The sequence below is a fragment of the Artemia franciscana genome, unplaced genomic scaffold (assembly GCF_032884065.1).
Source record: "Artemia franciscana unplaced genomic scaffold, ASM3288406v1 Scaffold_209, whole genome shotgun sequence".
In the NCBI taxonomy this organism is placed as follows: domain Eukaryota; kingdom Metazoa; phylum Arthropoda; class Branchiopoda; order Anostraca; family Artemiidae; genus Artemia; species Artemia franciscana.
Genome location: NW_027063105.1, coordinates 569,739 through 595,338, shown reverse-complemented (window position 1 = coordinate 595,338; position 25,600 = coordinate 569,739). Strand labels below are relative to the sequence as shown.

Below are 25,600 nucleotides of genomic sequence, written 5' to 3'. Positions count from 1 at the left end.
GATAGAACATAATTATTCACTACATATCCTCCTTTATCCTTCCGCGTCTAGAATATACTTCTCCGGTTTGGAACTCACAAATTTCGCGGGAAATCCAATAAAATTGACTTTATTCAAAGGAAAGCCTCTTGACTTGAAGAAACACTGCTTGACTTCAAAATACGAAAAAAAAGTCCCCTATATCCAGGGAAAAATTGACAAAAAAAAATTATCCTCTTTTTTACGCCTGTACTGACCGCTTTTCAAGTTCACAATCTTCCTTTTTTCATATTATGGCCCATATAATCTGGCCTACAATTTATCTTGTCAACTTTATTATAATATGGCCTAACATAAATCTTGTCAACTTTACTAGTAATAGGGTAGAACATAATTGTCCACTACATATCCTCCTTTATCCGTCCACATCTTGAATAAGCTTCTCCGGTTTCGAACCCACAAATTTCACAGAAAATCCCAAAAAATTAAATTTATTGAAAGGATAGCCTCTTGACTTGAAGATACACTACTTGACTTCAAAATACGAAAAAAAATAAATACCCCTTGTATCCAGAGAAAAATTGAAAAAAAATATCCTCTTTTTTACGCTTGTACTGACCCCTTTTCAAGTTCACAATATTTTTTTTTATGTTATGGCCCATATAATATGGTCCAAAATATATGTACGTGTTTTTAGATATTTTTATTGTTTTCATAATTTCACGGTGCATTCTTTTGCCAGTTTTATATATAGAAGTGTTTATAAGCCTTTTATATGTTGTTCTGATTTTGTTTTTACTTCAGAATAGAAACTCGGCTCATCCAAGCTTGTGAGTTATTTCTAAAATAAATTTTATCTTACCGTTTGCATTTGATGGCGTTTGCATTTGTTTAAATCATCTTTTTAGTCAAAGGAAAAAATTTAATATTTGAAAATTTGAACCGTAAGCAAAGTTACATTATTCAGCTCTAACTGATCGACTACCTGTAAATCAGGATACACGTTTTCAAATTTTAAAATTGTTACAAATGTAACAAACTTAGTTTAATGTTTCTTCTGAATTTCTATCAGCAAAACGAAATTTCTTTTACCAAATGTATAATATTTGTGACTGAAAGACAAAAAGGGAATTCACAAACTATTATACCAATTATTTAATAATTTAGTTTTATTGGGCGGCATTTGAGATTTCTATCTATTAGAGAAGGGTCTTAAAATCAAATAGCGTCAATTAAATCAAGGATAAACGACGAATTCGCCTTTTACTGATAGTTGAGAATTAGCTCAAGAATAGTTCAGCCAAAAATCACCCTCCGTCTCTCAGTCAGAAAATAATATATTTGTTGAACACCCTTCACAACATAATTGGTAGCCTCTCCCTAGTCCCTAGAATTAATGCAAAAGAGAAAACTCTTTAAGAGGAACAATTGCACTGAACGATACTAACTACTGCACATAACATGGTAAAAAAAAATGAATAATTGTCAGTCAACCGCAACTAATTCAGTTTCAGATTCCAATCAAGTTTCCAAAATAGCTCATCCAAGAAACCCAATATTCCTCAACCGTTATATAGGAAATAATACAAATTTATTTTCCCGATCTATGTCTACTATCTTATATTTAGCTTCGCCATTAGCCATTGGTGTCATATTGAGTGTCGCCGAGTCTCTTCTTTTCTTCTAAATAACATCCTACGGCCATTTCCAATTTCTAATATGTTTCTTTAGATATTGTTCTTCTTTTTTTGAAGTTGCTCTTCTTTCATATTATGGTGGGTTTTTTCAAGCCTAAAAAAGCATATAATTTATGGTAGGTAAACAGTCACATTTTACTACCGTGCTTTGGTAAGGCGATCAGTGAATCAGCATGATTTTTTTTAATTGATGAATTTTTTTAATAGATTCCGAGAAGGTAAGCAGGAGACATGCGCATTCAATCCTGAAATTTCCTTTTTCCTCTTTTTCTTTTTTTTTCACTCAGCGTTTCGCAACTTAACAAAAAACTCGAAACAAAACTTGAAAAATACACCTAACCGAAAAATCTTAAAAAAAAATGAAGTACTAAAAACAAAACAAAAATTAAAATGGGCCTCATTGACAGGGTATCTAGTTGCTTTAAAGTAAAGAAAGTAAGCAAGAAGACATGTTTGCCACAAACCTAAGCCGTTACAAGATATTAAAGGCCTAATTCAGTGTTGTATAAAGATACTATTGATACGATTATCCACGGCAAACAAATTAATATTTCCCCAATTAGTAGTCAAATAAAAATTCCTAGAAAGTGTTCCACCGTCTTTAATAATTATGCTACCTGGTAAGTAACACTGCTTTATCGACTTAAGTTTTCTTAAAATTAATTTTTCAAACATATTCTAGCATCTTGAACTCGCAAAATCTATAAAAGTTAATTCATTTTACCAACATTTTCATCTAAGACGTTTAAACTGTCATAATAGCTAAAGTCTAAGGGACTTTTTATTCCCAACTCTCACTTTACCTTTGCTGTGCTCCTTAGGACAAAGTCCACCAGAATCGTCCGTACAAATGGTGATAGAACGCAACCCCAGTCCACTCCTGACTTAATATGAAACCAGCTTCTAACCTCATATCCTACCTAAACCGCAGCAGTGTTATCAAACAGTTCGTGGTAACAAACTGTAGTATAGCCTAAATGTAAATTCAACCTGTGCAAATGTGATTTCATACCCAGCTCGGACCACCTACCATTATTAGCTGTTATAAATTACCCAGTAGGAAAATTACCCAAAAATGAAATTGAGAAATTGATTACCAAAAAGAAAATTGATTACCAAAGAGATTTTTGGTAATCAAGATTTTGGTAATGGATTTTTGGTAACCAAGAAATTGATTACCAAAAAGAAAATTGAAAAAAACACATTTTGTAATCAAGTAATCAAATCTTTTGTAATCAAGTAATCAAATTTTGTAATCAAATCATTTTGGTAATCAAGATTTTGGTAATCGATTTTTGGTAACCAAGAAATTGATTACCAAAAAGAAAAATTGAAAAAAGAAAATCTGAGAAACTTTGCTGAGGAGACTAGTGTTATTGATCGGAGCCCCGTATATTCTGAGAAAAAAACCCAACGGAAGCACTGAACCAATTATTATCTGTTCTTATGTCTATTTACAATAAGACATGCCCCATAAAGTTCGTTAAATCAAAAACACAACAACCTCGTAAGCCATGGATTACCATTGAAATAATTGAGCAACTAAGGCTAAGAAATGCACTTTACGTAAAGTTCATGGATGAACAAAGTGACGAATCATTTAATCCATTCAAAACACAGCGGAATTTCGTAAACAGGCTGCGTCGCAAAGCCAAGACAGAGTTCTATAACAGGAAGTTTCGAGAAAACAAAGGTAATATAAAAGAAATATGGAATGTTATACGTGAATATATTGGTGGAAATGAAAAGAATGGAAATTCTTTTTTTTTGAAATTTTATTTTGTTTGAAAATGTTTCTTTGATTTGAACTTTTCCTTTTCAATCAAAACAGCCCCATTTGAAGGTTAGCCTTATATCTTCATTTATGATTCTAAACGACTATTATAGTTTTTTGCTATTTATAATTATAGTTAAATTAATAAAATATGGTATATATATGATATACTATAATAATATAATATAATAATGTATATATATATATATATATATATATATATATATATATATATATATATATATATATATATATATATATATATATATATATATATATATATATATATATATATATATATATATATACATATATAATATATATATATATATATATATATATATATATATATATATATATATATATATATATATATATATATATATATATATATATATATATATATATATATATATATATATATATATATATATATATATATATATATTAGTTAAATTTAATGAAATGTTGCGATTATACATAATACGAGTGCTTTCGAGTACAACTTCTTTCTTCTTTTTCTTCATCAAGATAATTTTAGTTAGGAAAATTTAACTTGATTTCAATTATGGGTCTTTTATTACTATTAAATTAAAAACAGCCAGTTCTTCAGCTGTAAGTAAGGAGCAACATCAAAACTTAAAACGAACAGAAAGTATTAATAATATGAGGGGAGCTATGGGGAGCTATTCCATATCATTTAGAGGGGGATAAATTCTCACAAAAGAAAATTTAAACATAAAAAAAGATAATTTAAAAATAATACTCCTGTAGTTTTTCCTTGTCGAGAGAATCAAATCTAGTGTTACCAATATAAGTCCTTTCACTATGAATCAAAACTGATCTTATTCCTATTTAAATACTGCATAGAAAACAAACAACAAAGAAACTTAAACTTAAAAAAATTCAAATCATTCCACTTTGACTGACTCATTCAGAATGTGTGAATCAACATGATTGATCATAGAAATATATGAAGATATTGCCAGACACTGAATGATGTGAAAAATTGAATGTGAACTGAATGATGTGAGGTACTAATGAGGGATCTTTTTCGGGGTGGTATATATATATATATATATATATATATATATATATATATATATATATATATATATATATATATATATATATATATATATATATTAAGTGTAAGAGTCGTTGTTTTCTTTGCCAAGATCATTTTATCCCATGGACTTTTGTTAAGAGCACATTGTATAATAAAAATTTTGCATGCAAGTTACGTGGTAATGTTAATTGTAGAACAACCAATGTAATTTACCTATTAGAATTTAATGAATGCTGCCTACAATATGTGGGGGAAACAACTAATAATATATATAAAAGATTTTCTGGACACAAGACAACAGTTAATAATGAAGAAACTAATAACTATCTAGTTCGACATTGTAATAATGGTAAATGTTCCATATCAGATATAACTGTCATAATTTTAGAAAATTTAGAGTTAGAAAATTTAAATAAAGAAGAGAAGAATAATAGACTACGTAAACAGGAGGATTTCTGGATCCATACTCTTGGTACAGCTTATCCTTTTGGGCTAAATGATCGTGTAGCAAAATATTGTGACATGTCTCAGGTTGTTGTTAAAGTATTGATGGTTTTATGGACCATCCTTCTTTTACTTGTCCTACTAAACGTAAAAAACGATCTAGAGGACATAGGAAAAATAATAGAAAATATGAATTAGATTTACATGTGCTTTCTATAGATCTACGCCAGCTACTTGAATCTAGGGGTATGATTTCTGTAATAAAATGTCTAAATAATTTATCCAAGAGGAATTTAATCAAACTTTTCTGGATTGTTAAGAATAATACAGCTCTTGAATATAATTTTAAAGTAATATGTGATACAATTTGCATTCTAACTAAAACGAAATTTATTTCAAAAAAGAAAAAGTTTGATAAGATTGGTAATAAGGATAACAGATTATATTTACCTATTAATTTTACTTGTAAGCAGATTGAAGATATTAATTTACCAGAAATTTTGAATCAGCGGCATGTGAAACAGGCCCTTCCTAGTCATTTGAATTATAATGATAGTCCAGTTTTAACTTATAAATTTTCAAAAACTATTGTACAAATTATTTTTAATTATAATTTAATACTTAAAAGATTAGATAGTGATATAAATTGGAAACCGGTTTGTAATTGTAAGCAACTTGGCCCATTTGTAAATCCTACTTACAAACATGTTATAACAGGGGACTTGTCAATAATAAAGCAAGATGATCTTCAAATTATAATGAATAAAGGGCTAATTTCCGTCTTTCTCATCATCTGAAACCATCGAGTGTTCTTGATGGCTTGGAAAATGATTTTGATTAATTTATTGATAAGTGGTGTAAGAAAGTGAATAAAAGTAAAGAGAGTTTTCAAAGTTGGAAGAATTTAATTATTAGTAGATTAAGAAATAAAATATATTCTAATTTAAAAAATAGTAACACTAAATCATTATTTTATAATGTGAAGATTAAACAAGCAATTGCTAATCTACAGAATGAATTTATAATTGTGCCAGTGGATAAAGCTAATAATAATTTTGCCATAATTTGTCAGAAGCTGTATTGTGATATCTTAAAAAGGGAGTTATGCACAACTAATGTTTACGAAAAGGTAAATTTAGAGGATGAGAATTTAATTGAAAAGACTGAAGAAATACTTTTTAAAAATTTTAATATTAAAATAAATGACAATGATAAAAAGTTCCCTTTCCTATATTGGACTGTAAAATTTCATAAGAATCCCCCTAAACCACGGTTTATTGCTGGAGCAGCTAAATGTCCAACCCGCATTGCTGCTACTGACCTCTCTTTAATTTTAAAGGAAATTGTAAATAAACTTAAAACCTATTGTTCTGGTATTAAAAAGTTTTCGAATTTTAATCCATATTTCAGCTAAAAGAATTGAGTCTTTCGATTTTGCGACAATGTATACTAATTTATCACTTAATGTAGTGTTAGATAATTTAAAAACTGTTATCAAGAAATCTTTCCTCTTATCTAGTAAAAGGTTCTTAAAAATTGACACTTATAATAAAAAAGCTATATGGACAAATTGCTTTAATACCACAGTTAACTTGAGATGTTACAGCTTGGATTGGAGATTTGGTGGTGATTTGTACAAGAAAATCGTGGGAATTCCCATGGGGGGGGGAATGCCAGCCCATTTATAGCTGACTTGTTTTTAAGTCAACTAGAATATAAATATATGATGGATAAGAATAATCCAAATAATTTAAAACATGTTTTGTCAAATAATAAAAGATATTTAGATGATATTTTGGTCTTAAATTGTAAGGATTTCATTGATATTTCTAAAAATATATATCCATCAGAGCTTACTCTTGAACCTAGTCATGGCGCTGGTCATGAAGATTATTTCTTAGATTTAAATGTTAATATTTGTGATAATAATAAATTAAGTTTTAAAATGTATAATAAAACGGATGATTTTGATTTTTAAGTGATTAGTTTCCCATTCCCTGAAAGTAATATACACTCAAATATCACATATTCTGCGTTTTTCTCACAGTTACTTCGTTATGCAAGGATTTGTAGTAATTATATTGATTTTAAAAATAGACGTAAAATCTTAAGCCAAAAATTGATATCAAGAGGTTTTTCTGCAAATAAATTAACTTGGCAATTTTAGAAAAATTAGTTTTCATTATAACGAACTTTTAAATAAATATCAAAAGAATTATCTAGAAATACTTAAAGAAATTTTCAACTAATTTCGGAGGTTCGACAAATGATGATGCAGCCCCATTTATTTTGAATTGTGTTTCTAATAGAGCGGTTTTTATGAAAAAATAGCCACATGGTGAAGATGAATTCTATAATTGTTTAGTTCATTAAATTTTTATTTTATTTATTTATTTATTTTTTTTTTTTTGCAATGTGTTAATATTTGTGATTTGGTAAATTTATCATATTTAGTTTGCCTATTGTTGCTAAAAAGAGGGATATATTAACAGGATAAGCTTGTTTTGGTGTTACTTGGTTGTTTTACATTTGCTGTTTTTTTTTCATAGGCATGTATTTTGGGGGTGATATTTGACACGGGGATGCCATGGATATTTTGAGGTAGCCACAACACTTGGCTGGGTAGAGAATTTAAATTGGCGAAACCCTATAGGCCAGTTTATTCTCCTGATGAGCCCTTGTGTTGGGTTGTTGCCTCTGAATTATTTGTCTTTATTATTTTTTCTATAGTTTGGTAAATGACGACTTATACTTATTGACGACATGACTGCCTGTCCATGGATTATTCTTTATGGTTGATTGTGTTTGGCTATGTTGTTTGACCTATGTAATTGTATGGATGAGTAGGGTTAAGGCCTCATTCAAGTGCTGGTCTATATTAATCACTAATTTAGGAAAACAGTCTTCCTTTTCTTCTTCTGTCTCTTTTTTTTTATGTGTTTGTGCTGTTGCATTGGTGATTTCTCTTTTCATGATATATATATATATATATATAAATATATATATATATATATATATATATATATATATATATATATATATATATATATATATATATATATATATATATATATATATATATATATATATATATATAATATATATATATATATATATATATATATATATATATATATATATATATATATATATATATATATATATATATATATATATATATATATATATATATATATATTATTTATATATATATATATATATATATATATATATATATATATATATATATATATATATATATATATATATATATATATATATTATTTATATATATATATATATATATATATATATATATATATATATATATATATATATATATATATATATATATATATATATATAATCCTCTGTTGAATCTTTTCAAGATACGAAAAACAATGCCCCTTATATCCAGAGAAAAATGAACAAAAAAAAATTATCCTCTTTTTTACGGTTGTACTGACCCCTTTTCAAGTTCAGAATATTTTTTTTTTTTTATATTATGGCCCAAAATATACATACCTGTTTTTAAATATCTTTATCGTTTTCATAAAATGGCAGTGCATTTCTTTGCCAGTTTTATATATGGAAGTATTTATAAGCCTTTTATATGTTATTGTGCTTTTGTTTTTGCTTCAGATCAAAAATTTGGCCCAGCCTGGATTGTGAGATATCTCAAAATAAAACTTTATCTTACCGTTGTGCATTTGATGCGCAAATACATATGTACATAATTTATATATGTGCATTTGATGGCGTTTGCATTTGCTTAAATTTTCTTTGTTAGTAAAAGGAAAAATGTTTAATATTTGAAAATGTGAACCGTAAGCAAAGTTACATTATTCAGCTCTAACTGATCGACTACCTGTAAATCAGGATATACGTAATAAAATATTAAAATTGTTACAAATGTAAAAAAAAATAGATTATGTCTCCTTTAAACTTCTATCAGCAAAACGAAGTTTCTTTTACCAAATGTACAATTTTCCTGACTGAATGACAAAAAGCTAATTCAAACGAACTATTATACCAATTGACTTATAATTTAGTTTCATTGGGTGGCACTTGAGATTTCTATCTATTAGAGAGGGGTCTTAAAATCAAATAGCATCAATTAAATCAAGGATAATTGACAAATTCGCCTTTTACCGATAGCTAGGAATTAACTCAAGGATAGTTACTGCGAATTTAGCCTCCGTATCTCTGTCAGAAAAATGATATATTTCTTGAGTACCCATCACACCATAATTTGTTGTCTCTCCCTAGTCCCCAGTATTAATCCAAAAGAGAAAACCTTTTAAGAGGAAAAATAGCACCGAACGATATGAACTATTGCACATAATATGGTAAAATAAAAATAGATAATTTTAAGTCAACTGCAATTAATTTAGTTCCAGATTTCAATCAAGTTTCCAAAATAGCTCATCCAAGAAACCCAATATTCCTCAAACGTTATCTAAGAAATAATACAAATTTATTTTCCTGATCTGTGTCTACTACCTTATATTTTGCTTTGCCATTAGCCATTGGTATCAAATTGAGTGTCGCTGAGTCTCTTCTTTTCTCTTAAATAACATTCTGTAGCCATTTCAAATTTCTAATAAGTTTCTATAGAAGTTGTTCTTCTTTTTTTGAAGTTGTTTTTCTTTTTTTGAAGTTGCTCTTCTTTCATATTAGGATGGGGGTTTTTCACGCCTGAAAAAGCACATAATTTATGGTAAGTAAACAGTCACATTTTACTATCGTGCTTACCGTGCTTCAGTATGGCGATCAGCGAATCAGTTTCTTTTTAAATAGATGAAAGACGATCCTGGGAAGGTAGGCAGGAGACATGGGCATTCAATCCAAAACTCTACCTTTTTTTCTTTTTTAACTAAGTGTTTCGCAACTTCACGAACAACTCGAAACAAAACTTAAAAATACACCTAAACAAAAAATCGTACTAAATTGAAGTGCTAAAAACAAAACAAATATTAAAATGGACCTCATTGACAGGGTATCCAGTTGCTTTAAGTAAAGATTACATAAAGAAAACTAGTTTTTTTAACTGAAAGTAAGGAGCGACATTAAAACTTTAAACGAAAAGAAATTACTCCGTATATGAAAAGGGTTGTCCCCTCCTCAACGCCTCGCTCTTTACGCTAAAGCTTTTAATTGTTTTAAAAAGTAGAATTGTGGCAAAGAGTCAAACTTTAGCGTAAAGAGCGAGAGATTGCGGAGGGGACAACCCATTTCATATAAGGAGTAATTTCTGTTCGTTTTAAGTTTTAATGTGGCTCCTTACTTTCAGTTAAAAAAACTAGTTTTTTTAATGTAATTTCTGAACGTTTTTGAATTAATGCATGTTTGATTTTGGCTCTCCTCACATAAATTATTAAAATGAAATTTGCATATTAATTCCTTTTTTGGCTAAATGGCTTTCTCTTAGTTTTGATCAGACGATTTTGAGAAATAAGGGATGGGGAGGGAGGCCTAGTTGCCATGCAATTTTTCGGTTACATAAAAAGGCAATTATAAATTTTAATTTTTAACGAATTTTTTTTTAGTAAAAAATATACGTAACTTAAGAATTAACTTACGTAACAAACTTTTATATTCTTAAATTTTTATTATGTATATGAGGGGATTCATACCCTCGTTAATACCTCGCTCTTTACACTAAATCGTAAGTTTTGTCCCAATTCTTATCCAATTCTTTTGTCCCAATTAGCAACTTACGTAACAAACTTTCATAATCTTATAATTTTTTTATGTGTTCAAGGGGGTTTGTATCCTCGTCAATACCTCGCTCTTTACACTAAATTTTAAGCTTGTCCCAATTCTTAAAGAATGACCCCTGAATCAGAAAGGCTGTAGCATAAATAGTTGAAATTACTAAAAATAATATAACATAAAAAGCAAGGTATTTATCTCCTCCTAAATACCTCGCTCTTTATGCTAAAGTATTTTTAGAACCCCTCATATGCGTAATAATCTCTGTTCGTTTTAAGTTTCAATGCTGCTCCTTACTTTCAATTGAAAAAACTTTTCCATGTTTATCTTTTCATTGTTTCTTTTATAGTAATTTTAGAAAATCCTGCACCCTTTTCATTGAATTTTTGTTCCCCCATGACATATTTCTCCAAGGAAAGATCCTCCCACATATCCCCCTCCCCTCAACTCCACCCCCAAAACCAAAAAAAATCCCCTGAAAACGTCTGTACACTTCCCAATAACCATTATTATATGTAAACACTGGCCGAAGTTTGTAACTTGCAGCCCCTCCCCCAGGGACTGTGGGGGAGTAAGTCATTCCCAAAGATATAGTTGTTATGGTTTTTGACTATGCGAAACAAAATGGTTATCTCAAAATTTTGATCCGTTGACTTTGGAGAAAAAATGAGCGTGGGAGGGGGCCTAGGTACCCTCCAATTTTTTGGGTCTCCTAAAAAGGGCACTAGAACTTTTCATTTCTGTTAGAATGAGTCTTCTTTCGACATTCTAGGACCATTTTGTCGATACGATGACCCCTGGGGAAAAGAAAAAACAAAACAAAAAAAAAAAAAACAAATAAACACGCACCCGTGATTTGTCTTCTGGTAAAAAATACGAAATTCGACATTTTTGTAGATAAGAGCTTGAAAATTTTGCTATAGCATCCTCTGATACGCCGAATGCGATGGTGTGATTTTTGTTAAGATTCTATGACTTTTAGGGGGTGATTTCCCCTATTTTCTAAAATAAGGCAAATTTTCTCAGGCTCGTAACTTTTGATGACAAAGACTAAATTTGATGAAACTTTAAAATCAGCATGAAAATCTGATTCTTTTGATGTATATTTTAGCATCAAAATTCCGTTTTTTAGAGGTTCGTTTACTATTGAGCCAGGTCGCTCCTTACTCGTTACCACGAACTGTTTGAAAGTAAGCAAGAAGACATGTTTGCCACAACCTAAGCCGTTAAAAGAAATTAAAGGCCTAATTCAGTGTTGCATAAAGATACTATCGAGAAGATTATCCGGGGCATACAAACTATGAGAGGGTTTGTCCCCTCGTCAATACCTCGTTCATTACACTAAATTTCGAATTCTGTTCCAATTCTTTAAAAATGACCCCTGAATCACAAAGGCCGTTTAATTAGAATAAATAGCTCTTTTGAAATTACCAAAAATAATTTAGCGTAAAAAGTGAGGTATTGAGGAGGGGACCAGCCCCCTTTTATGCCTAATATCGAACGATGTTGAGAAAAAAGGGGATGGGGAGGGGTCTAGTTGCCCTCCATATTTTTTGGTTATTAAAAAGGGACACTAGAACTTTTAATTTTAATCACGGACGATTTTATTAGTACTTCTCTATTCGTACATTTTTATTACGGAACATACGGGAGCTGTTTTTGCGAACCACCAGTTAGGGTGTTTAGGGTTTTGGACAATAATTATAACAATAAGGATATGGTTTATACTTCCAAGGTTTTCCACTTAGTAACTGACACCAAAAGTATTGTTTTTAGTGCTAAATAACACTTACGGATGGTAGAATTGAATTATCCATGTACGGTGAGACAAAATCTAAACCGGCCTTAATTAAAAAACGTTAAGAAACTAAATAAAAAAATAATTTTTTCTTAACTGAAAGTAAGAAATGACATTAAAACTTAAAACGAACAGAAATTACTCTGTATATGAAAGAGGCTGTCCCCTCCTAAACGCCCCGCTCTTTACGCTGAAGTTCGACTCTTTTTCACAGCTCTACTTTTTAAAACAATAGAAAACTTTAGCGTAAAGAGTGGGGTGTTGAGGAAGGGACAGCTCCTTTCACGTATGGAATAATTTCTGTTCATTTTAAGTTTTAATATTGCTCCTTATTTTAAAATAAAAAAACTTGTTTTTCTTACTAAATTGTCGTACACAGCTCTAATTACTTTATTGTATTTGTCTGGTATACCATACAAGGACAAGACCTTTGCTCTTCTATCAACAGAATTGAACGCTTGTTCATCATCTATAAAACTAAGGAATAAAGGTGTTTTATCACCCAGGCACCTCTCAATTATTAGCCTAAAAGGGAAAATTTGGCCATTTGTCATCCTCAGTACGTTCTAAGACCACACTGTTTTTCTCTCATAAACTTGTCTACAGCATCTCTCAGTTTAAAGATCATAATGTTACTAAGTAGTTTGCTGCCTACAAAGACCAGGCTAATGCCTACATGAATACAACACTCACTCTTACCACCTTTATTATACAGTTATTATACAGTTTTATTATACGCTAGGTACTTCCCCTTTTCCGTAATTCATATTAACAATCTTCAGTAATCTATTTCTAACCTCAGGGCCACCATGCTTAAGCAACTCATCTTGTAGTGTCTAATCCGGCTGACACATTTCCCCCTTTCTTCCAGTGATTTTTGCATTAGAAATTGAAAGAAGAATTGGGAAGCTAAGAAAAGCAAGTGCCTGTCCTTTAGATATCCCATTTCCCCTTATTAGAATACTGGTTTAGAAGGTGTTTATCCAATCTCGTTTTTTCTCCTAACTGTACAAAGAATTTTTTGTTGATTGGCAGAGAGAAAATATCCTTCCTCCTCTTATAGACCTGGGACCAATCGGGAGCCTCAGTTCCACATCTACCTATAATCCTATTGCTTATCTTGTCAATTTAACTGGTAAAATTCCACAAAAGTCTAATACCTGACTTAAATTAATTTCCATTTAAAATCCAAAAATAGCATTTTAATTGGTTAATTACAATGCATTAGTTCAAAACTTATCACTGAATTCAATATTGACCTTTTCCTAGTGAAATTGGTTGCCTCTTTTATATCAAATAAATCACAAGCAGTCAAATACCATATTCATTGCTTACCCTCCCTGTTCCCAATGGAATAACCCAACGTACTCTCCAAGTTCGACTCCACAGTCTCGCTAAGGAGTTTTCCATGAATTGAAATATATTGATGAGCTTATGGTTTTTGAAACCTTCTAAAAAAATTTAATGAGTATCCTTATTAACATTGCACAAGATACCTTCCTCAATAATGCCAATATGTTTCCTTAACCCTAGAAGGGTAAGCATTCGTAAATTTTACGACACCAAAACACGTTTTGGCAGTTACCATGGAAACGGAAGCTTTGCACGAACCCACCTCCATATATGCTAATGCAATGATTAGTCAGTTCTTGTGCTGTAACCAGGGTTTTATTATCTGAACTGATTGGGGAGATATTAAGGAAAATTAGCAAAATTTACGAAAGCTTTACCACCTACGTAGCTTTTTCATCTGTTCAGGAAAACTGATATTTTTATTAAAACTGTGTTATTACAAAGCTTTTTCGAACGATGAGGTCCGATCAGTTTTCAAACGTTGTTTACAAGCTTTATAGCAAATTTCGTCAGGTATAGCATAGGAAGAGGCTGAATTTAGCTATTTTCTGATTTAACATAATTGTTCCCCTATCTGGGGAACAAATAGAAACGTCACGCTTGACAGCAGCTTTACATCGGTTACATTTGCAGCAGAACTTCTGAAACAAGAGCTAAAAGCTCATATGGCACTTTTGACGAGGTCGGAAGAGCCAAGACCAAGGACCTCATATGGCATGAGCTCAAGCAAAAATTCTAAGAATCAACAGATTGCTTTAAAGGGAAAATCAGAGGCTTAATGCCGGTCGGGATTAAAATAAGAACTCTGAGTCACGAGGTCCTTCTAAATGTCAAAATCCATTAAGATCCGATCACCTCAATTTTTCTAATTTTTCCTCTCCCTTCAGCCCCCCAGATGGTCGAATCAGGGAAAACGACTTGATCAGGTCAATTTGTGCAGCTCCCTGACACACCTACCAATTTTCATCGCCCTAGCACGTCCAAAACAACCAAACTCGTCAAAGTGCAGCCTCTTCACCACAAGATATGCTGCTTGACTTCAAGATACCAAAAAAAAATATCCATTGTGTCCGGGGAAAATTATCACAAAAAAATTCCTGTTTTTTTACGCTTGTACTGTCCTCTTTTCAAGTCCAGTCTTTTTTTCATATTATCACAAATATAATATGGCCCAAAGTTTATTTAGGCGTTTTCAAATTTTTATTGATTGTTTTTATAAAATGACAGTGCATTCATTTGTAAGTTTTATATAAGGAATTGTTTATAAGCCTTTTATATGTTGTTCTGCTTTTGTTTTTACTTCAGAATAGAAATTCGGCCCATCCAAGCGTTTGAGTTATTTTAAAAATAAATTTTATTTTACCTTTTGCATTTGATGGCGTTTGCATTTGCTTAAATCTTCTTTTTAATAAAAGAATTTTTTTTTAATTTGGAAATTTGAACCGTAAGCAAAGTTACATTATTCAGCTCTAACTTATTCACTATCAAATTTTAAAATTGCCACTAATGTAACAAACTTAGTATATGTCCCCTTTCAATTCCCCTTCTTAAAATTCTCCTTTAAATTTTTATCAGCAAAACGAAATTTCGTTTGTTGAATATACAATTTTCCTGACTGAAAGACAAAGAGCGAATTCACATAAACGATTACGGTAGTAATTGCAAATTCCCGAGAACTATTATACTAGTTGTTTTACATTTGAGTTTTAATGGGCACCTTTTGAGATTTCTATCCGTTAGACAGAGGGGGCCTTGAAATGAAATAGCATCAGTTAACTCAAGGATAAACGGTGAATTCACCCTTTATCGATATTAGGATTTAGCTCAAGAATAGTTTGTGCATATTTGCCCTGAGTCTCTAAGTAAGAAAAATCTCCTAAGTAAAAAATTATAAATAAGAAATATTTGCTAAACACCCGTCACACCAAAATTGGCAGCCTCTCCCTAATCCCTAGTAGAACTCCAAAAGAAAAAAACCCTTTAGAGAGAGAATAGCAGAGAACGATGCTAACAAGTGCAAATAATATGCTAATATAGAAATAGATAATTGCCAGTCAACCACATTTAATTTAGTTTCAGCCTTCAATCAAGATTCCAAAAATATCATCCTCCGAACAGATCCAACATTCCTCAACCGTTATCAAAGAAATAATCCAAATTTTTTTTCCAGATTTTCCAGATGTCTACTACCTTGTATCCAATTTCGTCATTAGCCATCGGTATCAAATTGGGTGTCTGAGTCTCTTCTTCTCTTCTAAATAGCATCCAACTGCAAGGTTTTATAGACATTGTTCTTCATTATTTTAAGTTGCGCTTCTTTCGTATTACGGTGAGAATTCTGCGCCTGAAAAAGCACATATTTTATGTGAAGAAAACAGACACATTTTACTACTGTGCTTGCCTCATAACATTGTGCTTTGGTATGGCGATTAGCGGATCAGTATTTTTTTTAAGCAGGTGAAACACTATTCCGAAATGGTGAATAGGAGACATGGGCTGGAACCAACACAGGGGGTGGCACCCCCTCCCCCAAAATCCCACGATTTGTCTTAATTTTCACACAATTTTCTGATAGCTCTCATAGAACAAGGGATTTGAACAATTTGTGCCCCCTGAAACACATTCCTGCGTACGTGCCTGGACAGGGGCATTCAATCCCACCACCCCTTCACCGCAAAAAAACGTAGTTTTTTATTGTTTAGACCATAGACCACTAAGATGGTCTCGCAACGAAAGACTCGAAACAGAACTTGATAATCATCTAACCGAGAAATCGAACAAAATTAAAGTACAATAAACGAAACAAAAATAGAAATAGGTTAAATTAACCAGAGGGTATCCAGTAGCTTTATAAATGCAGAGTAAAGAAGGTAAGCAAGAAGACATAATTCAGTGTTTAGTATAGATAGCACTGAGAGGATTATCCGGGCAGATAGATAAATAGTAGCCTAATTAGTGATTAAATAAAAAAAAAATTCAAAAAAAGTTCCATCTAGCGTTTGACAGATCTTGCCTCTATTGTAGTCTTTCTTTAACTAGCAAATTTGTTAGTTTCAGAAGTTGAGATCCAGTGCTTAAATACTATGGTAATATTGCTTTACAATTACACCAAAAGAACTGAAGAAACATCAAATACCAGACATGGCGATGGTCACTTTTTCTTCGCCAATAGCGCAAAATTTAACTGTTTTAAGTTACAAAGATCTCATCCAGATTTTCTTCATTCAAAATTACGCAAGCATTACAACTTATAGTTTAGGAAAGAAAAAATAAACAGGAAAAAAAAGTATACAGTTAGTTTACCCATCAGATACATTTTCAAAATTTGATAATCTCCGCTGTCACAGTTACATACTACTCAAATCCTCCTAAAAGACACCCTCAAAACCTAAAAAACACCCTCCTAAAACCTTACCTAACCTTCTAAAAGAATGACACACAGTCCCTAACTATAGGCAAAATGAATTGGAAAACGACTGTTTGTATATTGGGATTTACAAAAAAAAAAAATTGCAATTGCAAAATGACTTAGTGTTTACTTTTAGACGGAGAACTCGCAAAAAGACATGTTAGAAGACCAAACTTTATGTTTAAAAAGCCAAGTTGAAAAGAAATTATCTTTCTCATCGAAAAAAAATAAAAATTCATGGATTAGTGTATCCTGACACAGTACTGTATATTTTGAAGATATATTACTAACAATATTTGGGCTCTTGTAAACATCGCATGAGCTATGGTTTTAATTAGCCTTGCCAGTCTTTTTTTTAGTTTTATGAACGGTTTGATGGTGACAGGTTTATATAGGTTAGATTTTTAACCCCTTTGTAAGATTTATAAATTAATTTAACCTAACTTTTACCATCAAAGCTTGCATAAGACTAAAATTGCTGATTCGCAAAGCTAATTGAATCGAAGCAGAGAAACGGGAATTTCAGACAGTCAATGGTCAATGATGAAGTTAACCAGACTTCGGAAATTCAAAGTAACAACTTTACTGCAATGACTATCCTTTCTTCTGAAAAAGAAAGATGGAAGTTCGGGTCGCTCTGAAGATACAAACCAAAGGAGACTGTTAGGTGTGAAGACTTTTTGAATCACCTTTTTTTGTGCATTGTGTACAACTACTAGAATTCACTGCGGCACCAAGCTGCCTATCACCAACATAGCTAACCACGCTTCTCCTCCGTGCCAACTTATCTAAGGCTACCCTCTTTACACCCTTCCAAGAATTTCTAATTTCCCTTAAATCCTCCCAAATGAATTTGGCTGCCTAATTCGGAGACGACTTGCATTCCCTTTGGTTCTGGATAGATGGCTAAAAAGTAGAATATTTGATTGTCTGCCATTTTTCATTCGCAGCCCGTCTCCTAGCCATCTCAACTTTTCTCTCATTCTAAAACTTTAAAGCAGTATCGAATTCAATTTTTTCCCTAAGACTTTTGGTTTGAAACACGATTAGTCCGGCGGGCTCACTTAAAAGAGTATTTATCTTTAAATGAGTTCCACCGGTTGCGGCCAGGGATGTGACCCCCTCCCTTTTCCAGGAAAACTCTGAACAATTATCAAAGTATGAAAATAAGAAATAAAGTTCTCCCGTTTTTGGAATTTCTAGTTTCCCTCTTTGTCTGAACTCGCCCATCCAAAATAAATGAGGTAAAGAAAAAGGTAAAGAATGCGCCATTGGACTTTACAGTCCCTGCCGGCGGTGCTCCTCTCCGTTTCTTGGCCCATCAGCCAGGACGTGCGATGGGGGTGGGGGCCAACCATCCTGTGCTTTCGCGCACCTTTCCTGTTTACCTTCCACAGATTTCTTCAGGTACCCATATACAAATGGGTTGACTCTGGCTGAGCCTACAGAGTCACAACACTGACCCCGTCCCAAACTAAATAATTGGGTCCGTTCAAAATAAATACGACAAAATAAATCAGGCATAATGGCGCTTTTCCCGGCCTGTCAGTTTTACTGGTAGAATAGACTTTTTTTTTAATATTGAAGTTAATTTTCCAAATTTTTAATTGATCAAAAAAAAAAAAAGTAACAATAATAAAATGGGGCTCCAATTACCTGTCAATCCTTCATAAGAACCCTTCCCTGTTGTTTCACTAGAATAATAACCTTTTAGAATATTAACCTTTTTTAAAGGTTCTAAAAAAAAGATTGCATTGAGGAGGAAACAATCCCCCTCATATAAGTCATAATTTCTGTTTGTTTAAGTTTTACTGAATCTCCATAATTTCAGCTGATAAGACTTGTTGTTTTTTATTGAATTCTGATGGTTTTTAAATAATGCCAAGAAATCAAAGGGAAAATTCCTTTTCCCAAAGGCAAATACATTGATGGAAAGATCCGCCCAAGAGGCCTATATGATCACTTTGTTCAAAATGAAATCCCCAAGGCCGTATCCAGGACTTTTGTTTGGGGGTTATTTTTTTGGTGAGGGACAAAAATCTTTGAACATCAAAAATGTGAAACTGATATTTAATCTCTCTTGATTTCTGGCCCACGCTGTTATTATGAGAATAAAGATGATATTAAACCCCAAAACAAACAGAACTCATTCCGTATAGAAGGGGGGCTCATCCTTTCTCATCTCCACCTCCGTCTAATGGTTTCAGTAACTTCAGAGGATTCTCATTCGATCAGAAATTAAGGCTTCTAGTCCTTTTTATAAGTCAAAAGAGAGTTGAAACCAACCTGCTAAAGGGAGGGGTGGTTATGGGTATTTTCGAGGGAAGGGGCATTTTTGTACAATGACAGGGTGGAGACATAAAATATAAAAAAGATAAAATAAATCTGGCTTTAATGGTTTGCAACGTCTTATTTTCTATGTTTTTGTGACAAAAAAAAAAACAGAGCTTGTTTGTGAATCATCTTGACAGGGTTTTATCTAATGACTTTAAAACAAATAACTCCAATGAGGTTGAACATGTAAAGATTCTAACTTGTGTTATACCCAATACTATTGCCTCATATTTGTAGAATGTTGAAAAACTGAGTACGGTGGTTCAGTTGAACGAGGGTTGAGTCAAACGAGGGTTCATTTGCACGGGGTAAAGTGGAACTTTGGTTCAGTTACACGGTGGTCAGTTACAGGGAAGGTTCAATTACACGGGGGTTCAGCTTCCCGGGGTTCGGATGCACGGCGGTTCAGTTAAACGGGGGTTCAGTTAAATAGTATTGAGCTGCATGGTAGTTTAGTTTCAATGAGTTTAGTAGCAAGGGGGTTCAGTTCCACGGTGGTTCAGTTATAGGGGTTCAGTTGCTTGGGGTTTAGTTACACGGTACTTAAGTTACACGCATACCGTTTATCTCTCTGAGACTAAGCTAATTATCTCCAAATGCAGACAGAGACTCCAGTTTTACTTGGATCAAGAACTTGATTGTGGTTGCTGTAACGCGCAAGTACCGGTATCTTAAATAAATATAATTAAAATAATTAGATCATAATAATTAACAATAATTAAATAATTTTAATGGAGAATTAATAACATTCAAAAAATAAATATTAATTAACTAATAAATTTAAAACAATTATATGAGAATTTTGTAAAAATTTTGCCAGGAAGGGGGGGGGAGGAAAAATTGTGAAATCTCGATTTTTATGGTTTTCATGGTCTTCAATTCATACTATTGTTCATGTAAGAATTGTTCATATAAAAATTCACTGCGAATAAAAAAGTCTTGAAAGCACTACATAAATATAGTCCAACGATTTAAGTGGGAACCTGAGTTAAGTTGGCAATTGATCTTGAGAAAATTTTAAAGACATTTTTCTCAAAGAGAAGACACTTTCTCTTTCCGTGACAATTTAATAAAAATTAAAAGCACCTGTATCTTTTACTACGAAACTAAATATAAATAAAGCAATCAAAAGAATGCACCGGCCTAATTCAACATATATAGCGTTCCCATCTCTGATGTTCCATTTGTACGATAATAACAGTAATTGCCCTATCAAACGTAACCTAACTTTTCTAACCTTGTCCAAATATATAGCCCATATTAGGCTATATATTTCCAATCAGATTCAGCGTATCAGAGAGTCCTACTTTGGAGGTTTCAAGCTCATATCTGTTGATTTTTGTATTTTTGGCCAGAAAAATGATAACGGATGCGCGTTTATTTGTTAGTTTTTGTTTCCTCTTTTTTATTAGTGGATGTCGTATCGACCCAGTGGCCCTAAAATATCGAGAGAGGGCTTATTTGAACAGAAATTAAAAGTTTGAGTGATGTTTTTTAGAGGCCAAAAAGATTAGAGGGCAACTAGGCCCCCTTCGACACCCCTTTTCTCAAAATCGTCCGATCAACATTTTGGGTACTTTCGCGTTAGTCCGGCAACACTCAAGAATTTTGCTGCTGCAAACCGGTTTATCATACTGTATACGGAAACGATTAGCTGATTGGTTCACTCAGTGCTGTCACTTACTTGAAGTACTTTTACTTGAAGTACTACTTAAGTAAAATTTTCCATTACTTGTACTTGTACTTAAGTAAAAATTCTAGGGTGTACTTATTACTTGATACGTAAGTAAGATTACGAAATACTTAATACTTAGGATACTTTTAATGTACTTGTTTTTCAAATACTTTACATTTTACAAGAAAATTTTGTGTGTGTATGCTTTGGCAATGCACACGAAAACATCACCTTTAGATTTTGAGCAAACTCAGATATAGCTTTTGTGTGTCTTTGCTTTGGCAATGTACAAGAAAACATCACCCTTTAGATTTAGAGTAAACTCAGATTTTTGGATATGAAATAAGGTATTTGTTTTTGACGAAAAAAAATTATAGTATGATTAACACTTGGTTTAATTTTTGTTTAAAAGTTATATAACAAAGAAAATTGAAATTATTTCATAGTTTACTGGTCGACAGTGCGCTAAAATACCTTGTTTTGTGCTTAATCTTGCACACTGTAGTCCATTTGGGCTCATATTTCTGAAATTAGTGTTTAAGTTTTGTCATCTCGTCAACTGAACCAGATTTCTACCATTTCATCATCTTCAGGACCATATTATTGGTAGAACTACTGAAGCTATGAATCTTTGCCCATCTAAATGTTGTCTGCAATAAACAAGTCTAGGGAATTCAAGCTGGATCCAATGCACCGGTATTTTGTCAAATTCGTTCCAGCAAATCCGGGTATTCAGAATAATCTGACTTCAGATTTGTCACTCCATTCATATGTTATAGGCCCTACTAAATTAAAGGAAAACTCAACTTTCTTAAGACTTGAAACCCTCTCCCCCTCACCCTATTTGAGATAGGGTTTGTGATACCAGAACTTGATATGAGCCCTGATCATAGGCATCTTTGGTCTAGTTTTCATTCGGATCCGTTACTCCATGTGCAAGTTATACTAAATTAAACTGAAAACTTAAATTTTTTCTGGAATTAAAACCCACTCCCCCTTGTTAAATTTGAGCTAGGGTCTTTATCTCAAAACTTGATATGTGTCATGGTCTTAGGATTTTTGGGTTCAATTTTCATTCAGATTCGTTACTCCAGTCGCAAGCTACTCTGAATTAAACGAAAAACTGTTTTTAGCAGGTAAAGCCCTCTCCCCCCTGTTTTATTTGAGCTAGTGTCTTCATCTTTCAACTTGATGTGTCTCATGATCCTTGGCACCAAATCTGGCCATCAAATTATCATCCAAATCCAACCAGCGTTTCTCCCCCTATACGTGATTACACAGACCGATGGACAGACAGACAGACGGACGGACGGATTTTTCAACGTCTTAGGTAGCCATGTTGGCTAATTGGATCCAAAAAAAGGAAAACAATGGCATATCATCATTTAAGTATTAAAAAAAATCATGTTTTACATTTGATTCACTGTAACTTGCATATGGAGATGAATTTCGATGAAAATTGAATAAAGATGCCTAAGAGTATGATATGCATTGAGTTCTGGGATGGAGACACAAGCTTAGTTAAAAGTTGAGTTTTTCATTTAATTCAGTATAGCTTGCGAGAGATTGATGGATCTCAGTGAAGATTGAACCAAAAGTGCCTAAGACCATGACAAGCATCAAGTTTTGAGATGAAAACCTTAGCTCAAATAGAACCAGGGGGAGTGAGTTTTAAGTGCTGAAAAAAGTCAATCTTTTCGTTTAATTTAGTATAACTTGCGAATAGAGCAACGGGTCCAAATGAAAGCTAGACTAAAGATGAACAGGACCAGGGATCATATCGAGCTCTGATATCACAAGCCCTATCTAAAAGAGGGCAAGGGGGAGGGGGTTTCAAGTTTTAAGTTTTCCTTCAATTTAATAGGGCCTATAACTATTTCCACCCATGACTTGCCCAAAGCCTGGATATAATCCTTTTCCAAAGTAAGTCATGCTAATAAAGTTCATTCATTGATTCATTCATTCATTCTCCAGTTTGACCAGCCGTATGGAATGCGTCTGAATCAATGGGCTTGCTGCAGGCCCGTGATTTTATATTATATGTTTGTAGGGAGTTTTATCGACTATCTGAATTGACTACACAGTATGCGGCTTGCTTGAGTGAAAACCAGCCAAAGGATATAGATGCAATACATTTTCATAGCGTGTCTGAAATTTAACTTGAAAACTGGAGGCAGTTTCTTTGTAAAGTTGCCGAGGGCGAGACACGTCATCAATTGATTTTTGATTTGTTATTATTGAGCTTTGATTTCTCTTAATGAAAAAGTCTGCAACTGACTCACTTGGCTCTTTACTTTTAAGCTTGAGTTTTCTTGTTGCGAAGGTTTTTACTTATTGAACCGGAGAATGAACTACTATATTACCTTTTATCTGTTTTAAAGCCAATCCAAAGTTTATTTTTCTATTTTCAATATTTTTTCCACCATTCCGACATGTTTCAGAATAACCCTGTATTTTTTCAAACGTGCCAGATTTGACTGAACACTAATCGCCAGAAGTTTAACTCAATGTAGACTGTATTAATCCTGTCATGTGATCTGTCTGATCCAATCAGAAGTTTTTTGACTGCACTTAATTGTTTTGATAGTCTTTTTTTTTCAAGCAGTTGTATTGAAAATTGGTTTAGGTTATTTTTTTGACTTCGTTTTGTGTCTACCAGCCAAACAAGGAAAACAAATATTTCCAATATTTTTTTATCATTCCCACATGTTTCAGAATAACCGTGTATTTTTTCAAACGGGCCAGATTTGACTGAACACAAATCACCAGAAGTTCAACTCTACGTGCATTGTGTTAATCCTGTCATGTGATCTGTCTGATCCAATCAAGAGTTTTTTGACTCAACTTAATTGTTTTGCTAGTCTTTTCCTTTCAAGCTGTTGTGTTCAAAATTGGTTAAGATTATTTTCTTGGACTTCATTGGGTGTGTACCAGCCGAACAAGGGAAACGGTTTAAACGATAAAACGGAAATTCTGGTTCTTGATTAAGATTTCCAAGAGAGGAATGACAGGGAACATTTTATAGGCAAGAGAAGGGGCTAAGAAGCCTTCAGAATGGCTTTAAAAAAAGGTAGCATGTGCTTTTTATCAGATAATATATATATATATATATATATATATATATATATATATATATATATACTAGCTGTTGGGGTGGCGCTTCGCGCCACCCCAACACCTAGTTGGTGGGGGCGCTTCGCGCCCCCCCCAAGCCCCCCCGCGCGCGTAAGTCGTTACGCGCCATATTAGTTACGCGCCATTGTAGTTGTGTCCCTATGTCCCACCTGTGAATATATATATATATATAGATATATATATATATATATATATATATATATATATATATATATATGTTTTTAACTACGTAAAACTTGCGAATATACAAGATTCTTTGCTGTCCCATTGTCTGTGCATATAAATAGATTGTCAGGTTTACCGACTTGGTGTACACACCTAGTTGGTGTGTACACCCAGGTTTACAACACCCAGGTTTACAACACCTAGTTGGTGGGGGCGCTTCGCGCCCCCCCCAAGCCCCCCCGCGCGCGTAAGTCGTTACGCGCCATATTAGTTACGCGCCATTGTAGTTGTGTCCCTATGTCCCACCTGTGAATATAGATAAATATATAGATATATATATATATATATATATATATATATATATATATATATATATATATATGTTTTTAACTACGTAAAACTTGCGAATATACAACATTCTTTGCTGTCCCATTGTCTGTGCATATAAATAGATTGTCAGGTTTACCGACTCTTGAACATGCAACATATAATGGTCCATGGGAAAACAATCCGTATTCAGATCTATACCTCATGATTCTAATGATTGCCCTTGAGCTTTGTTGATGGTGATTGCTAATCGACCATTCCCTGAGTCGCCATCGTCATTTATATATCCCCCTGTGCGCCCCGGCGTCCCCTTTGTAGTTATGTCCCTGTGTCCCGGTCGTCATTTATATTCCCTGTGTCCCGGTCGTCATTTGTGTCCCGGTGTTCCAGTCTGTGATTTCTCTTTGAGTGTCCCGGGCGTCATTTATATTCCTTGTGTCCCGGTGTCCCGGTCGTCATTTATATCCCCCTGTTTATATATCCCCCTGTGCGCCCCGGCGTCCCCTTTGTAGTTATGTCCCTGTGTCCCGGTCGTCATTTATATTCCCTGTGTCCCGGTCGTCATTTGTGTCCCGGTGTTCCAGTCTGTGATTTCTCTTTGAGTGTCCCGGGCGTCATTTATATTCCTTGTGTCCCGGTGTCCCGGTCGTCATTTATATCCCCCTGTGCCCCCCGGCGTCCCCATTGTAGTTGTGTCCCTGTGTCCCGGTCGTCATTTATATTCCC

At 33.0% G+C, this 25,600-nt stretch overlaps 1 long non-coding RNA gene across 2 annotated transcripts in view; it reads right to left on the bottom strand.

Annotated features, from left to right (window-relative positions):
* Positions 1-1,143: 1,143 nt before the first annotated feature.
* LOC136042824 (uncharacterized) overlaps positions 1,144-25,600 on the bottom strand; it is a 73,305-nt gene continuing 48,848 nt past the window's right edge. For both annotated transcript variants that reach the window (XR_010621447.1, XR_010621448.1), the window contains exons 2-4: positions 16,020-16,173; positions 9,467-9,661; positions 1,144-1,770 (exon numbers count right to left, since the gene is read on the bottom strand). This is a non-coding gene — a long non-coding RNA (uncharacterized LOC136042824). The remainder of the gene's footprint in view (positions 1,771-9,466; positions 9,662-16,019; positions 16,174-25,600) is intronic.